Source organism: Dendropsophus ebraccatus, chromosome 11, assembly GCF_027789765.1.
Source record: "Dendropsophus ebraccatus isolate aDenEbr1 chromosome 11, aDenEbr1.pat, whole genome shotgun sequence".
NCBI lineage: Eukaryota > Metazoa > Chordata > Amphibia > Anura > Hylidae > Dendropsophus > Dendropsophus ebraccatus.
This window is the reverse complement of record NC_091464.1, coordinates 82,561,985-82,576,288: the sequence shown is the minus strand read 5'-3', so window position 1 is coordinate 82,576,288 and position 14,304 is coordinate 82,561,985.

Sequence of the window (14,304 nt, the reverse complement as noted above, 5' to 3'; positions counted from 1 at the left end):
CAAGAAGTGGTGTATTCTTTCCAGTCTGACACAGTGCTCTCTGCTGCCACCTCTGTCCATGTCAGGAACTGTCCAGAGCAATAGCAAACCTCTATAGCAAACCTCTCCTGCTCTCCACAGTGGAAAAAATATACCACATCTTGCAGGACATACAGCAGCTGATAAGTAATAGAAGATTTTTTTTAAATAGAATGGTTAGATCAGCAAATCTAGAGGGAGCAGCAGAGGTCAGGATTCAAACTAAAAAGAATAACTGAAGCTAATACAAATCCAAGGGCGAGGCAAACAAAGCGTAGTCACATCCAGGAATGGCTGCTGTTATTGGGCCAGGAGACTATTGCCTGTTTACATAGACCAAGGATACGGAACCTTTGGCCCTTCAAGTGTCACAAAACTACAATTCCCATCATGCCTGGACAGCCAAAGCAAAGCCAACATAAACGATTTAGGACTGCTGCCATGGCAACCTGACGCTCAGGCCAGTGACATCATCACCATGCGCCAGGCTGCCATGGCAATGAGGCGCATATGTTACTGAATGTGAAATGGCAGTGTTAAAATAGTGTGCAACAGCCCCGAATTTTCTGTATTTCAGGGCCTATTCACACTACTTTCAAAAAGTTATTCAGACATATACAGCTGCGTATACACAACGCTACCATGGACTTTAATAGACTGATAGACTGAATCTAGACCACAGTCACTAGTAGACTCCATTCACTCTATTAAAGGGGTAGTTCACAAAAAAACTGATGCCAGATATTTAACTTCTATTTAAAAATCTCAAGTCATCCACTTCCTATCATCTGCTGTATGTCCTGCAGGAAGTGGTATTCTTTCCAGTCTGGAGAGCAGGAGAGGTTTTCTATGGGGATTTGCTGCTGCTCTGGACAGTTCCTGACATGGACAGAGGGGCAGCAGAGAGCACTGTGTCAGACTGGAGAGAATACACCACTTCCTGTAGGACATACAGCAGCTGATAAGTACTGGAAGACTTGAGCTTTTTTAATAGAAGTAAATTACAAATTTCTGACACTTTTGTTGAACTATCCTTTAAACAGCATATATCAGAATATGTTTTTTGAAGGTATTCCATGGTATCCATGGTGATGGAGCTCTAAAACATGAATGAATGTGAATGAGGCCTAAATGATAAAATTCTGTCTGCCCGCTGCCACCACTAGGGGGCAGTTACCTATGGATTTGTATAGAGCTCAGTAATAAATCAGGAGAGTTTAGTGAATTCCCCATAATGGCGACAGATTTGTCATTTAAAGCAAAGTGATAAAACATATGGCGGCATTGTGTGGTTTATGTAGCAGCTGACATGGTGGGATATACATCTAGATGGGGGGGGGGGGTCCTGTAGATTAGGGAAAGTATAGTTATATGACTATTATACTTACTCCTTAGATGGAAGTGGATTTATCGCTATCATCATGTTGTGGCTTCCTGATACGACCCCCACAGTCAGGATTTTATGTCGTGTCACTGGTTGTGTCTGTATTCCTTAATAATGGAGATATTTGAGATGGTGTAGTGAACAGACGTGAGGGTTAGTTAGTGCTATATATGTCATAGTATACACACATCTGCCAGCAGGTCATGGTGAGTTTATACATACAGTAATGCACACCGCTTTCCTGTGTGATAGAGATAATCACATTTACGGCTAAATCAGCAAATGTACAAATCCATCTTTGGTGCAGAAGCAGCGGCCATGCCATGTTAGCAGATCATGGAGATTGTGATGACGCTTTCAGGAAATTGCTATTCATAAGAAGGAAAGACAAGATTCCTGATACTGAAACGGTAGTGACTAAATGCCATAGCGTACAGGGACCTCGCCGGGGGCGCACACACGGCTCTCCAGGCAAGCCCCACCCCAGACAGATTTCATTGGCTGCTCCACTCCGGGCTTCCTAGCAGCCAAAATCAGACCCTGCCAGACCCCTGACCCTAATCCGAACGTTTAGTTTTAGGGTTAGGGTTGGGGGTCGGCTTAGGGTTACTACCAACATATTACTTAACTATCCCCTGCCCACACAACAACCCTAACCCTCGGGGTTGGTGCTAATCAGAAGGTTTAGGGTTAAGGTTGGGGCAGTGGGGAAGGTTAGAAAATGACAGATCAGTGGGACGTAACCCTAATCCGACCAAAAACGTGGTTGACCATGCAAATTGTATATGCTCCTAAATGTGCCTATCTACATCTGTCAATCAGGCAGATATCCCCCTGTGTAATAAGGTCAGAGATCAGCTGACCGATTACTCAATTCTTGCCAGTCCATTAGCCGGGTCATGACGTTGGCTCTGCTGGAGATCCTAGCCCTGTGGGAGTCCCGGAGCAGCCATCCATTGCTAGAGAGGCACGGGGAGAGGAGAGTTGGGATAGTTTGTTATGTTCCCCTCTGCCCCTGCTGTTTGAAAATGTTTTCCCTGTCGCTGGACTTCTCCTTTAACCTCTAAAAGAGTTGTATAAACTGTCCAAAACAGTCTCAGTGGCTGGAGAAGTTAGATGCCGGAAATCATGGATACAGCCTATAGCATCCAACTTCTCCAGCCGCCAGGAGTCAAATGCGTGTAATATTGATGCGTGGCTGACGGCTAATGATTGAATAAACTGTTACACATTACCTCTCCACGTTCCCATTGTTCTCCTGCTCTCTCCTGTGCTCTGCCTGTGTCCTGGAGCTGCGGCTGCACCTTCAGAGCGGCCTGTCTAAGCTGACAGACTGCTCAGCCAATCACTGGCCGTGGCGGTCCTGTCCCGGGCCAGTGATTGGCCGAGCAGCCTGTCAGCTCAGACAGGCCGCTCTGAAGCTCTGACACATGCAGAGCACAGGAGAAAACCGGGAACTTGGAGAGATAATCAGTAACAGTTTATGGCAAGGGCTGCACGGACATCACTAACAATATACATATATATATATATATATATATATATATATATATATATATATAGCCGTGTAATAGGCTCAGTAAACGAGTGCCCATCTTGCAGATCGAAGCTCATATACAATATTGATTGTGTAATAGAACCCTTAGGGTTTGGAGAACAGTTTGGCAAATTTGCTCAACACTAGCCATAAGGCATTAGCCCATAGGATGTAGTGGTCCCATTTTCATAGTATCCACAGTCTATTTATGTATTGTTGATGATGTTGTGCGCTCTAGTGCTAGATCCGCTGGTAAATTACTGGTTAATTCCTCTTTGTCCATCAGCGAGGAATAGATTAATACAATCTCTTAGAAACCGATGATCACATGAAGCTCCCTATTCTCGATTTGTTACTATACAGAAGGGGATAGTTGTTTTCTCCGTCACCGATAACATCAGCATTAGCGTTCACTGTATGACAGGAAGACGTTAGAGACATTTTAAGATTATAATCCTTTTAAACTGTAAGCAACGCAGATTGCAGAATGGGAACTGGAGATAATGTAACTCTATTATGTTCTATGAGCAAATCTGTAACGGTAGCAGAAGCTAATAAAATCCGGACTATATCCTCCGCCAACAGCAAGGGGAAAGACTTCTAGGCTGCTTTTCCTGCGTATCAATAACCAATGGTCTTCTGCTGCCAGCACTGTCTGTGCACACCAGATCTTCTTGGCTGTATTGATAACACATAACAATAGCAATATAGTTGCCACAGTATTTTTTAAGTGTATAAATTACTGTTTAAAAAAATGGCAAAATAGGCAAAAAAAAAAAAAAAGAATACAGCGAATGAGTTGCTCGGTTTTTCTGCATCTTCTTTACAGAAGTAACTAGGTGAGCAGGGTTTGGCACATGATAGGTGAGACTAATGTGATATATTAAAACTGTTTCAATTAGCGCTATCACACGAGTCTAAAAATACCTTACACTGCTTAACACTGAATATAAATAGCTGGCACTTGGCCTTCTATGCTAACGTATAAAGAACAGGCTCCATTGTAAGGTACAAATTTAGTTATTATATGGATGCACTCATTGCCTCTGTGTAAGTGTGAGTGCAGGCACATTATAGCAGCAGTGTGTATAGCTGAGTGTAAGTGCAGGCACATTATAGCAGCAGTGTGTATAGCTTAGTGTAAGTGCAGGCACATTATAGCAGCAGTGTGTGTGTAGCTGAGTGTAAGTGCAGGCACATTATAGCAGCAGTGTGTGTATAGCTGAGTGTAAGTGCAGGCACATTATAGCAGCAGTGTGTATAGCTGAGTGTAAGTGCAGGCACACTATAGCAGCAGTATGTATAGCTGAGTGTAAGTGCAGGCACATTATAGCAGCAGTGTGTGTGTAGCTGAGTGTAAGTGCAGGCACATTATAGCAGCAGTGTGTGTATAGCTGAGTGTAAATGTAGGCACATTATAGAAGCAGTGTAAATAGCTGAGTGTACGTGCAGGCACATTATAACAAGAATGGAGAGGATGGGAAACACAAGGGCTGACAGAGACTGCAGGGAGTATGAAGGAATGAGCAGGACAGATGTAGGCACAGTATAGCAGCAGTCTCTGTCTGGGGAGAGAGGGGTTACAGCTATGGAGCTATGGAGAGATTTGAGCCCCAGCCTGAAGTGGATCTGCTATGATTTGGAAGGTGAGGAAGACTTCCTGGGTCAGAGTACAGAGCTGTAGACCCCGCTATGCTGATTATTTTTGTGTACGTAAAAAAAAGGAATGCGTTTTGATCCGTTCTTTTTATAATGGAAGTCAATGAAAAAAACGAACCAAAACAGATGCACACAAATTCATCAGTTCTAACATCCGTTTTTCGCAAAAACGTTGTGTTAACCCGGCCTAAGATATTTCAGGAGATGTTTCTGAGTTTCCCTCAGAATAGCCATGTTCTGAGTATACAGACAATATTCACAATCTGCCCCCAGCCAGTGATTGGCTGATTTCTGTCAATATTGTGCATATTCAGTCTCTGGCAGGTAGATGGGCGGAAGTGGCAGCTCATAAATATTGTGGACCAATGAGCATGTGCACTCTGTACTCCATGGTAATAAGTAGTAATCCTATTTTATCATAACCAAGGAGCCTAAAAAAGTAAACTAGCATCACACTTGGGGTTCCTGCTAATAACTTTATGCTGCCGTCAGATAGGATGGATATGAACCCCCTTGTAGCATTGAACACCCTAATTCCAAGATTGCATGTTTACTTTTTTGCTGTGCCTCCTGATTCCCAAGACATAGGGATTTTACTATTTTTGGATTGTAGATTTTACTGAATTGTCAGAAAGGCGGCAACTTTATTGCAAAATGAGAACACTAGGCTCAGGGAGTGTGAGTAGAAGGCTCAGGGGGCATGGAACATGCTCAGGGGGTTGTGATCATCATGAAGCTCCAAGAAAGTTCCCAATCACCTGGGGGTGTAACAAGAAGCTAAAAACACCATCTGATGGCACTTGAGGCTAATGTATTTAAAGTGTCACTGTTGTTATAACTTTCAAAAACCTGTTTTCTGACTCTTTTTTCCCCCCCAAAAAACAGGAAAAAGTCAGAAAACAGGAGGTCCTGTGTATCCCAGGCCATCTGAGCACTCACAGAGAGAAGGCAGTCATGTGACTGATGGACACATTGAGCCGTGACTCTTTGTACTGGCTGGAATTCCTGTGTTTAGTCTGTTTTTTTCAACAAGCACAAGTCAGAAAATCTGCCTTCAGGAGACTGGACCTGGATTTCTGGTAAGTATAGCTGTTATATAGCTGCCTTCAGGAGACTGGACCTGGATTTCTGGTAAGTAAAGCTGTTAAATAGCAGCCTTCAGGAGACTGGACCTGGATTTCTGGTAAGTATAGCTGTTATATAGCTGCCTTCAGGAGACTGGACCTGGATTTCTGGTAAGTATAGCTGTTAAATAGCAGCCTTCAGGAGACTGGACCTGGATTTCTGGTAAGTATAGCTGTTAAATAGCAGCCTTCAGGAGACTGGACCTGGATATCTGGTAAGTAAAGCTGTTATATAGCTGCCTTCAGGAGACTGGACCTGAATTTCTGGTAAGTATAGCTGTTATATAGCTGCCTTCAGGAGACTGGACCTGGATTTCTGGTAAGTATAGCTGTTATATAGAAGACTTCAGGAGACTGGACCTGGATATCTGGTAAGTATAGCTGTTATATAGCTGCCTTCAGGAGACTGGACCTGGATTTCTGGTAAGTATAGCTGTTGTATAGCAGCCTTCAGGAGACTGGACCTGGATACAGTAAGTATAACTGTTATGTAGCTGCCTTCAGGAGACAGGACCTGGATACAGTTAAGTATAGCTGTTATACAGCAGCCTTCAGGAGACTGGACCTGGATACAGTAAGTATAGCTGTTATATAGCAGCCTTCAGGAGACTGGACCTGGATTTCTGGTAAGTATAGCTGTTATATAGAAGACTTCAGGAGACTGGACCTGGATATCTGGTAAGTATAGCTGTTATATAGCTGCCTTCAGGAGACTGGACCTGGATTTCTGGTAAGTATAGCTGTTGTATAGCAGCCTTCAGGAGACTGGACCTGGATACAGTAAGTATAACTGTTATGTAGCTGCCTTCAGGAGACAGGACCTGGATACAGTAAGTATAGCTGTTATACAGCAGCCTTCAGGAGACTGGACCTGGATACAGTAAGTATATCTGTTATATAGCAGCCTTCAGGAGACTGGACCTGGATTTCTGGTAAGTATAGCTGTTATATAGAAGACTTCAGGAGACTGGACCTGGATATCTGGTAAGTATAGCTGTTATATAGTTGCCTTCCGGAGACTGGACCTGGATTTCTGGTAAGTATAGCTGTTGTATAGCAGCCTTCAGGAGACTGGACCTGGATACAGTAAGTATAACTGTTATGTAGCTGCCTTCAGGAGACAGGACCTGGATACAGTAAGTATAGCTGTTATACAGCAGCCTTCAGGAGACTGGACCTGAATTTCTGGTTCAGCGCTGTTTTACAGCATGATAACAACAAATAAAATAATGAATGTATATTGCAAACTTGCTTTATTTCACATCTACTGCTGATTTAGATTTTGAAAGTTATAATGACAGTCACACTTTAAGAAGTAATTAAAAAAAAAATATTTACTGACCAAAGGTGCTGTTTAACATGGTTCCTAACCAGTAGTGCTGTCACATAAGGCTCCTGGGCCCAAAGAATAAAAGTTTGAATCTACTTCTTTGTAGACAAGGGGTTAGGGTCTAGGAATGGTTGTAACCTCTGCATTTCTTATAGCTACATCCTATTGTGAGGTCTACTCTCTCTGGACTTTTTCCTCATTTGTTTACCTTTGTAATGCTTGAATTAATGTGTCTGGTACATTGTTTGCATACATGTTTGCAAGGACCTGTGTGTGTACAGCTTTCTCGGCATTGGCATTGGCTGTTTCCCAAATTTCAGCCTGATTAAGGACAGCAGTATGGCAGCTCAGGCTTGGGCACTGGCCAATAGCCAGGCCTCTGGCCGAAGACTCACTGGCTCTGGACACGGTTGGTGTAGACTCAAAGAACTGGTAAAAAACTGACAGGAAAGAACCGCTAGGTCTGCTGTAGCCAATGTTTTATGCTACAAGGAGAATGCCTCCATTGGTGGAAAGAGAATTGAGGTAACTTGAAAGGTGACTGATGGAGAGGAATAAGGAGACTAGACTAAGGCCTAGATAAGGAAGGAAGCCTTGGACAGACCAGCTCCAACAAGCAGGTGACAGACATGTATGTGCAGTATACAGACTTTACAGTTAACCCATTACCATACTTTAGCATACGATGGCTGTCAGTGAATGGAAACCATTGAGAAATTCACGGCAATGCAGTATATACATCATACAGAATCCCCTTTAGACCTAAAATGAAGGTTGGAACAGTGCCGACCTGCACACGTACACCATTAGCAGCAACTAAAGCAGGGTTCTGGGACACTGCACATGTATGGAAAGTCAAATGTAAGTTCAGGCACACTTCAGGTCTTAATCAGAAGTATACAAAAAGTTAAAGGGGTAGTGCGGCGCTAAACCATTATTCACAAAATAACACACATTACAACTTTGGGCTATGTTCACACTCCGTAAAACTACGGCCGTAGTTTTGCGGAGTTGAACATAGCCTTGTGTGCAATTGGATCCCGGCCGGAGTGTACACACATCGTATACGCTCTGGCCGGGATCTGTGCGGCGCCGGAAAAAACTTACAGGTAAGTTTTCTGCGGCAGGAATTCAGTGAATTCCGGCCGCAGAAAGACCTGTCAGTTCACACAGTAAAGTGGGTGCGCGCTGATGCGGGGTCACGGAATGGCCGGTCTCATACGTAGTGTGAAAATAGCCTTGTAATGTATGTTATGTATGTGAATGGCCCCCTTCCCGGTGTTTCCCCCCACCCATGCTAGACCCGGAAGTGTGGTGCATTATACTCACCACATCTTGTGTCGACCCCCGCCTGCCATCTTGGGACAATGACGCAGTCTTCCAGAGGCCGGCCGAACCGCTCCATCCGTCCCTCATGCCGGCCCAGCTCTGCCGCGTCATAACTGTGCTCAGCCGCAATGGGCTGAGCAGTTATGCTCAGCCAATCGCGGCTGAGCAGCTAATGATGCGGCAGAGGGGGGCCTGCATGAGGGACAGATGGAGTGGTTCGGCCGGCCTCCCGAAGTCTACATCATTGTCCCAAGATGGCGGATGGGGGTCGACACGAGATGCGGTGAGTATAATGCACCACACTTCCGGGTCTAGCGTGGGGGGGGGGGACACAGGAAAGGGGGCCATTCACATACATAACATACATTACAAAGTTGTATAACTTTGTATTGTGTGTTATTTTGTGTATAATTGTTTAGCGCTGCACTACCCTGTTAAGAGGAACCTGAATAGCTAATGTACCACTTTATACACCTTTGTGTCATTTCCATCATCGGTAAGTGCTATGAATGTGTTTTTTTATTAGTCTGAGGAGAATAAGATCGAGCGCTTCTAATACACAGTGAATGAGTCAGCACCATAACTTGCTTTCTAAAAATATTGTGTAGGAGTAGATTCTGTAGGTCCTTGTACCTTATGCAATTATTCTCAGTGTACAGGAACAATTGTACTTATGTACCTATTACTCTGCACTCAACTAAGGAGGAGCAATATTAGAAGATATATTCAGATTTTGGAATCATGGAATTCTGTTGGGGAAAAATTAAAGGGGTATACGACTCAAACATAACTTTTCATATGTTGCTGCCCATGGTGAGACCAACAATTCCTTCCATACTTGTTATTATCTATTCAGTCTCCTTCTCCCAGGTCTAAGCTGCTGCTTTCTGCTAAAGACACAAAAATGTGTGTGTAAGCTTTTCTCTCCATCTTCCCCTCCTCCCCCTCCCTTCTGAGACAGCTGATGTAAACACTTTATTAGCAACTTTGTAGCTTCTTAGAGTCCTATTCCACGGGCCAATGGGGGCCCGATCAATAATGTAAATGAGTGGCGATCTGCTAGATTGGCGCTAGTTTACTGGGCCTATTACACGGCCTGATAATCGTTTAGCGAGGACTGCAGGGATATTGTTACCGATGTCCTTGCAGCCCTTGTTTAAACACAATAAATTACCTAAGCATGTTGCAGGTCTTCTCCTGCGCTTCTTCTTTCTCCCGTCCCGTGCATAGCAGCAACTTTGGAGTGGCCTGTCTGAGCTGATAGACTGCTCAGCAAATCACTGGTCCCGGCCAGTGATTGGCTGAGCGGTCTATCAGCTCAGACAGACCGCTCCGAAGCTACTGCTGTGCGCGAGAACGGGAGGTAGAAGTAGCGCAGGAGAAGACCTGCAACATGCTTAGGTAAAGTATGGTGCTTGTGGAATCGTCGGTCACCCACCACGCATCGCTATTACATGCAGAAATGCGCTGCCGGTGCCTGATGATTTTAGGTTTGAACCTAAATAAACAATCAACCGATTCGCCCGATTAACGCTTCGTGTAGTAGGGCCCTTAGTTTTGCCCGGAGGGTTAATCTGAGGTCAAGTTGCTGATGCACTCACTGTGATCCCTACCAGCATCACAGAGTTGCAGATAGGGACTTGTTTACATCAATCATCTTGAAAGGGAGAAGGGGGAGACAGAGACAAAAGCTCACACAGATAATAACAAGTATAGAAGGAATTGTTGGTCTCACCATGGGAACCAACAAATGAAAAGTTATGTTTGAGCGGAATACCCCTTTAAAAGCATATAATGTAGCATGGCAATCTTTTCCTGCAAAAGCCCCCCTTCCCCGCTAAATAATCTGACCATGCTGTACAAATCCTTCTGCCACCCAACAGACAGTATTATTTCTCAGCCTAGAATCCTACAGACATCAGGGTTTCATTTAGGCAGTGTGCTCGGGAAAGAAAAAAGTGTTAAAACAACATATAATGGAGGACTAGCAAGCCCAGCATGAGCATTAGCTGCTTCTGTTTGCGTACATGGCAAAAACTCCCATATATATGTTAAAGAGGCTATTATGACATTCTATACTGGATACATTGTATATGTTATAATAATTTATGGCTGACTGACGACGCTGACAGTTATGGCATCTCTATAATGGATATGCCTCAAAAAGATATCAGAAGCTCATGGTGTGTACATTAGGTAAATGCTTGAGATGGATCCATCATCCATAGACTAATAGGCATCATGTTTCACAAGTCTTTTCCCATGTACAGTAAGGAATGATGTAATTTACTTATTGTAATTGTTTGCAATATACTGACATATACATGCTCAGCCATTGTTAAAGGACACTCTATTGGCTTTTATCCAGCTACGGTACCCTTATAGATCCATGTAGTGTATATTTAAAGGAAGGTAGCTCATGTAACGTACACACTAAGGGGGGGCATTTATCAAAACCAGCGCACTTGTACCCCAGTCTTATATACAGCCCCACTCCATTTTAGTAAATCTGGATGGACTTACTAAAAGGTGTGCGCTAAGCATAGGCTCTACACAGTGAATCTACACTTGCTTCCAGCTGTTGTAGATTTGTATCATGATTTAAAGGGGTACTTCGCAAAATGTATTTTTAATATGTTATTACAAAAGAAAAGTTATACAAATCTCTAATATACACTAATTATGGGAAATGCACATATGGTGCTATTTTCCCTCAACTTAGAAGAACAGGCAGGCTCACGAGCGGCGGGTGAGCGCTCTTGCAAGGGACAGGGCGGCTCAGAGCACGGGCGGCTGGATGGGGAGGTACAGGAGCGCTCAACCTGCCAGGAACGAGCGGCGGGTGAGCGCTCCTGCACAGGACGGGTGGGCTCAGAGCTAGTTGGGGGAGCGCTGACCGGGCGGCAGGGTGAGCTAGTTGGGGGGAGGGGCCTCCACAGCGGGGTCAAGGTCAGCCTGCACAGAGAGGGAGAAGGCACTGATACATCTACATAGATGCATACATGCGCCCCCTGCTGGACCCGGCACTTGAGACGTGACGTGACGTCATCTTTTTTTTAGAGGAAGTGAGCCTGCCTGTTCTACTAAGTTGAGGGAAAATAGCACCATATGTGCATTTCCCATAATTAGTGTACATTAGGGATTTGTATAACTTTTCTTTTGTAATAACATATTAAAAATACATTTTGCCCGGAGTACCCCTTTAAGCCTGCGGGCGGGCATAAATCATGATAAATCAGGCACAAGACAGCCACTCCTCCAGGTGCTGCACATTGTGGGTGATATATCATATCTAGTAAATGGGAAATACATTGTTGCCAACAGTATCTAATAGGAGCGTAATCACATGTTGCAGGTTTTGTAACCTTTGTACAAACTGTGAGTTGTGGGAATTGGGGGAGATTTATCAAGGGGCGCCCCTTTTCTGTGGAGTACACCAGCTGTATCCCCCTCTTGTCTGATGGGCGAGCAAGGGGGTGTGTCTAAGCAAGGAGGAGGCGTGGCATCTTTTGAGCTGCCCTCAAAATCACTGTTTGGCTACGTTCACACAGAGCAAAAGGAGCGGATTACGCAAGGAAATATTTCCGCCTGAAATCAACTGACGCTGAATTCCGAGCAGAATATAAGCAGAATGTAAGCAGAATCCCTGCGTATTCTGCTAGGAAAGTGTTCAGCTCGTAATCAGCTCTTGACAAATTCAGCGCGGAATACTCGAGGAATCCGCGCTGAATCCGCATGCATTCAGCGCTGAAATTCAGCGAGTATTTGGTGAGTAAACTAGACTATACCAGAACATATACTAGAATCCTCCTCCCACCCCCTTTTCCCCATTTCCGCGCTGATTCAGCGAGTAATTTCCGCTTGTATTACGCTTGGGGGCTCGGTTCACACGTTGTAAGAGTGCGGCTGTATTTGCGGCTGTAATTGTGCGGCGGTATTTTTGGTGGTTCGTGTGTATGCTTGGAAGTATAGGATATGCGGCTGCACAGTGCACACTATCTCTGAATCTACGGCCCTATCGTAAACGGACCCGTAAAAAATGAACAAGACCATTGTTTGCGGCTGGACATGCGGCCGAGGATTGACAGGCGGTCCGTACGGAGTACTTCAAAAATAGCCGGCAATGATGCCGAATGCCGATGCCTCTAATAGTTAATATATTAAATTAATCAAACACATTTTCTTTGTAATCAAGACACTTTCGTTGATCAATAATTTATTTCTAACGAATCCATCATTTTGCAATTAAATATACTGTTAAAAAAAATAGATATATAAATAAATGTATATTTATCTATATATTTATTTTTTGACAGTATATTGAATTGCACAATGATGGATTCGTTAGAATTAAATTATTGACCAACGAAACTGAATTTATTTCAATGAAAATGTGTTTTATTCATTAAATATTAATTAGTACAGGAAGCTCCATAAGCCGTTAATTCATATGCCGGCAATAGAGCTTTCTGTAGTAATCATCACTTTACTTTAATGAAAATATCAAATGTTTCTTCTAATTATGTTATGACAATAGCATTATTAGAAGAAACATTTAGAATTATATGTGCGCTCAGCTGATTGGCTGTTTGGCTGAGCGCACATATAATGAGCCGGTCCGCAGTACAGTGACTTCATTGTGCTGCGGACCAGCGAAGAGGACACATCGGGGTGAGTATAGAGCTCTCCCCACCCCCTCCCCGGCACTGCACCCCTCCCAGCAAGGAAGGGGGGTCACTTAACCCCTTCCTTGCTGGGATGGGTGCAGTCTGACATCAGTCTGGCCCCCAAGGGGTTAAGGGGGATGCAATACATCCTCCCTTAACCCCTTGGGGGCCAGACTGTAAGCAGCGATCTGTAAAGATGCTGCATACTGTAAGGAGCACAACACCGCTCACAATGATGGGTGTTGTGCTCCTGTTTGTGTGTTTTTTGTGTGTTTCTCCCTTTTTGTTTTTCAGATATCGGTATCCTGGGGATTACGTCGGATTCCATGGACTACGTCGATGACCAGCGGTTGTTCTTTGAATTTTTTTTAATAAAATGGTCAATGAGGGGTGTGGGGGTGTTTTTATTTGAATAAAAAAATTTGTAAACTTGTGTCTTGTCTTTATTTCTTTACTTTATAGACTTAGTAGTGGAAGCCGTCTAATAGACGGAATCCATTACTAAGTTGGGGCCTAGTGTTAGCCGGTATAAAATGGCTAACACTAACCCCCTATTATTACCCCAGTACCCAATGCCACCAGGGGTACTGGGAAGAGCCGGGTGCCAGTGGTCCCGGAGCGTCAATATTGGCGCTCCTGGACCGGGCGGCAGCAGGCTGGTAAGACTTAGGCTGGGGAGGGCCTAAAACAATGGCTCTTCCCACCCTGGTGTTACCAGGCTGCTGTCGTTTGGTTTTTAACCCGGCTGGTTATAAAAATAGGGGGGACACTATGCGTTTTTTTTTAATTATTTATTTATTTACAAAAAAAACGCATAGGGTCCCCCCTATTTTTATAACCAGCCGGGTTAAAAACCAAACGACAGCAGCCTGGTAACACCAGGGTGGGAAGAGCCATTGGTTTAGGCCCTCCCCAGCCTAAATCTTATCAGCCTGCTGCTGCCCGGTCCAGGAGCGCCAATTTTGACGCTCCGGGACCACTGGCACCCGGCTCTTCCCAGTACCCCTGGTGGCATTGGGTACTGGGGTAATAATGGGGGGTTAGTGTTAGCCATTTTATACCGGCTAACACTAGGCCCCAACTTAGTAATGGATTCCGTCTATTAGACGCCTTCCACTACTAAGTCTATAAAGTAAAGAAATAAAGACAAGACACAAGTTTACAAATTTTTTTATTCAAATAAAAACACCCCCACACCCCTCATTAACCATTTTATTAAAAAAAATTCAAAGAACAACCGCTGGTCATCGACGTAG